Genomic DNA, 4966 nt, shown 5'->3' on the forward strand with positions numbered 1-4966 from the left:
GGTCTTGTCAGACAAATTCTAGCTGAGGAAGCTTCCATCATGGTCGTAGCACCAAAACGAGATTGAGGATTTATAAAGGTAAGTTATAGATTTAATCCAGCGTGTAGCAACGATAATGCGAAATCTTGAAGATCGTGAGGTACGTGATCGAGAGGATTGATATAGAGACCTCGGATGTCAAGTTTATCTACTTGAATTTTTTAGTACATCACAGACAGAGAATTTTATTGATTGGATCAACAAAAGGAGCAGTTATTCAACTATAGGCAAGTTCCAGATTGAATGAAGGTGAAACTGATAGCTATCACACTAGGATCAAGTATCGGCGTGGTAGTACTTGCAATGCTTACGAGACTGACAGGGTAAAACCAAAATAAAGGATTGAAAGAAGATGAAGAAAAGATGAAAGAACACTTATTTCCTTTTGGTTATACTCAAACTCTATTCGAGGGATGATTAGGTTTCGTCATGGAGAATGATAGTTTCGACGACCAAAATCTTTAAATATGATTTGGAAGAAGAAGTTGACGAGGTACGTTATAACAATGACTAGAGTTTAATCATTCATGAGAATTTGTTGATTGAGGAAGACGTGGGAGACGAGACCAAAGAGGCTGAATCTGAAATTCCAGAAAATGAATTTTATCCTCTTGCCAAAAGGATCAATGTACCCACATCAACCAAGAATTGTTGCTCTTCCCATTCCATAAAACCATTCACGTCTAGGTTTTCGTCCTCACTTTGGACCAGGTCTCTCAGTTGGAATGAGCATGATTTCACAAATTGCCCCACCAAATATGCATGATCATACCGCCTTTCATCATGCAAATGTATTGTAGCCATCGCCAGGAATGTTGGGCCCATAAGATTTTCAAGCATCATGAAGTTACTGCAATGGAAAATGATGTTCCTCTACAATTCATGACATTTGAAGCCACTGGTTTCCTCCAAAGATTCTTAGAGAGATGCATTTGACTGAATTTTCATCCCCAACACCAATACAAGCACAAACATGGCCTGTTTCTTTACAGAACAGGAACATAGTTGCAATTGCCAAAACTGATTCAGGCAAAACACTAGGTTGCCTTATACCTACATTCTTTCATCTGAGATGTTGCCGAAATAATCCGCAGTTTGGACTAACTGTATTGGTTTTCGCTCCAATTCAGGAGATCGTTTCTCAAATACAAGATGAGGCTCTTAAATTTAGCCACTCGTCAAGGATTTCTTGTGCATGCTTTTATGGAGGAGCTTTAAAAGGTCCTCAACTGAAAGAGATTGAACGAGGTGCAGATATTGCAATTGCAACTCTAGGTCGGCTCAATGATTTCCTTGAGATGAAGAAAATCAACTTCTTCCGTTAAGTTTTTCTTCTGATTCTTAATGAAGCTGACCGCGTGCTTGATATGGGCTTTGAACCACAAATTAGGAAGATTGTGAATGAGATCCCTCCTCACAGGCAAACCCTTGTGCGTAGGATCGAGACGTGCTAGTAGAGATGACTTTTTCACACTTTCGAGAAAACAACCCAGCTAACATCATCGAGTTTTATTTTGTTCGGAGCCTATCATGACTCCTATTCCAATGCCCGCGATCGTTGATCGCTTTTATTGGGCAATCATTATAATTTTGAAAATTTTTTACAAGTAGCAAAGATTACAAGTGCAGTAATTTAATTACAATATACCGACAACAACGGTGTTGAAATTGCAAGATTCTGATTGTCGGTGCAGTGTTACGGATTCAACAGATCTTCGGAGCAACACGCAAGAGAATAGTCGTGAATTCAAGTTGTTGTTGATGCACTGCTCGAAGAGGACATTTATAAGCTGTTGACGGCGCCTTCAACCTCCTTAAAGGCGCCTTCAGCTCGGATCTTATTCCCACAATTCCGGTCGTCAATAATATCCGCTTTGCACGAATTTTATCTCTTCGAAGGCACCTTCAAGTGCATGGAAGGCGCCTTCCATCTCAGCTCCAAGGCACCTTCGTGCCTCTCCGCGAGAGCTTTCGACCAAGCCTTCCGAGGCACCTTCAGCACCCCGAGGTGCCTTGAACACGGTTCATCCTAGCTTTTTATGTCCTTTTCATTCCCTACAAGATACATTAGTCTAAAATAATAAACGTACCATGCAAAATAAAGTTAGCACAATACATAATGATTAATGGAATTGTTTGACAATATCCGGACTGTCCGGTTTTGACTTTCGAAGAATTTTTCAAAAATCCTAGGTCAAACCGACACCTACTGTTCTCTCAACGGGGAACGTGTCCTCACCTACTTCTTTCAAGAGAAATAACCTTTTACCAGATTGGTCTTCCAGACCGACTGAATTTCTGCTCAGCGTTTGAGACATTAGGACTTTATGTTGAACGTCTGATCCCGACCCGTCTAGTCTTCTGCCTGGTGTCCGTGACTCTCAGGATTTTCATCTAGAGTCCTCGACTTTAGGATTTCGCCCAACGTCCTCGACCTGCTAAGACTTCGCTCAGTTCTTCGGACCAAAACTTCGTTGCCTAACTATAGTTAGGATTTTCCATAACCTAGGGTTACCTCCCCCTAGAACTTAGGGTTATCTCCCCCTAGGATTTTCCACCTGCCTAAAATTCATAAGGACTTTTACCTAAAAATACTTAGGACTTTCCTACAAACTCAGTCACATTTATTAGATAACAAGACAATTTACCTTTAAATTCTTTGTCATTATTAAAATACAGATGTGATCAGACCTCCCTGTACCAAACGTTGTGTATATGAAAACTAGCCGAGAAAGTGAGAACAATAGTCTGCGGTCTATTGAAGAAACCAGTTCAAGTGAATATTGGCAACGTTGATGAACTTGTCTCAAACAAGTCAAACACTCAACATATAGAGGTTGTTGTCCCCAATGGATAAACAGAGGCGCTTGGAACATATTCTCATGTGGTAAAAGATGATTCACTTGTTCCCAGTACTCCTGTCAATTCGTCTCTAGACCAACACAGAGGAGGTAAATCATGGGTAGCTACTAGTCATTAGTGCAAATGGTCAAGACATGGGAAAGGTTATGCTCAGTCACGTCGAATTTCGACCCCAAGACTTCATGTGACAACACTTCATACCTTAACATCGCACCACCCCGAAAAGACCACTTGTAACATATTCTCAGAACTCAGAGCGTGGATCTAAGATCATAATATTTTGTTCAACAAAAGAAGCAATGTGATCAGCTGGGCCGTAGTCTAGGGTGAGCATTTGGTGTCATTTCCATTCATGGTGACAAATCACAAGGTGAAAGGGATCATATTCTATTCCAATTTGGTAGTAGAGCTCCAATTCTAATTGCTACTGATTCAATGTAAGAGGATCTTTCTATTAAACTATCACTTGAATTCAAAAGGCGAGTTCTTTTTAACTCGAGAAAACTGATGTTGGAGGATCCGAACATTATTATTAGTATTAGTATTCTTTTTAGTATTTAAGGATTTTTTTAGTGTTTTTGCTAATTTTTATTTATATATATATATTTTAAATCTTTAGTCCATTTAGAAATTTTAGAATTATAATTTATTTTTTTAATTAGGATTTCCTTATTTTATTTACAAGTTAGGAATTGGAGTCTATATATCTTATATCTTAAGATTTATTTTCTTTTTTTGATTTTTGGATTTAATATCTGTTTAAATATTTGAGGAACAATATGTTGAAAGATCATATTCAAAATGGTATGATATTCATCTAAAAGATGGTATGCTCATCTTGAAAGATCATATTTGTTGCTTAATTGCTAAGGTGTCTATGTCAAAAAATAGAATGTTCTTACTTAATATTCAAAATGATGTCGTCAACTGTCTCAAAGCTTGTTACAAAGACATCACTTGGCTATGGCATCTTCGATTTGGACATCTGAATTTCGGAGGACTAGAACTGCTTTCAAAGAAGGAGATGGTGAGAGGACTACCTTACATCAAACATCCTGATCAAGTATGTGAAGCATGTCTACGTGGGAAGCAATTTAGAAGTTTTCCAAAGGAGTCAAGTTCAAGAGCTCAAAAGCCTCTTGAACTTATACATACAGATGTTTGCGGGCCGATAAAGCCAAGTTCACTTGGTAAGAGTAATTATTTCATTCTTTTCATAGATGATTTTTCTCGGAAAACTTGGGTATACTTCTTGAAGCAAAAATCGGAGGTCTTCGGCATATTCAAGAAATTTAAAGCTACCATAGAAAAGGAGAGCGGTCTCGAGGTCAAAGCTATGCATTCTGATCGAGGAGGAGAATTTACCTTAAAGGAGTTTCAAGAATTTTGTGAAGCCAACGGAATACGACGACCCTTGACAGTTCCAAGATCCCCTCAACAAAATGGAGTGGCGGAAAGAAAGAATCGAACCATCCTTGACATGGCAAGGAGCATTCTCAAAAGCAAGCGGCTACCAAAGGAACTTTGGGCAGAAGCGGTTGCATGTGCAAGTATACTTATCCAACCGATCACCAACAAGGAGCGTGTGGGGCAAGACACCACAAGAAGCATGGAGCGGAAGGAAGCCTGGGATTTCTCATCTAAAAGTTTTTGGAAGTATAGCTCACGTTCATGTGCCTGATCAATCAAGAAGCAAATTGGATGATAAAAGTAAGAAGTTTATTTTTATTGGTTATGATACTAACTCAAAAGGGTATAAGCTATACAATCCAGATACTGGGAAGACAATCATCAGCCGAGATGTCATATTTAATGAAGAAGAAGAATGAAATTGGGAATCTCGAAATGAAGATTACAACTTTTTCCCATGCTTTGAAGAAGAAGATGTGGAGCAACTAAGGGTGGAGCAACCAAGGGTAGAGCAAACAAGAGAGGAGCCTACTACTCCACTAGTAACACCAACATCAAGTACTCAAGAGAATTTATCTGCATCAACTTCAAGTGAAAGAGTACCACGCTTTAGAAGCTTACGGGAAATTTATGAGGTAACTAAAAATCAAGATAA

General features: G+C 38.9%; 1 pseudogene; it reads left to right on the forward strand.

Moving 5' to 3' along the window:
* The first annotated feature begins 921 nt into the window (after positions 1–921).
* Positions 922–3342, forward strand: LOC121995444 (annotated as a pseudogene).
* Positions 3343–4966: the final 1624 nt, after the last annotated feature.

Source organism: Zingiber officinale, chromosome 6A (assembly GCF_018446385.1).
Source record: "Zingiber officinale cultivar Zhangliang chromosome 6A, Zo_v1.1, whole genome shotgun sequence".
Taxonomy (NCBI): Eukaryota; Viridiplantae; Streptophyta; class Magnoliopsida; order Zingiberales; family Zingiberaceae; genus Zingiber; species Zingiber officinale.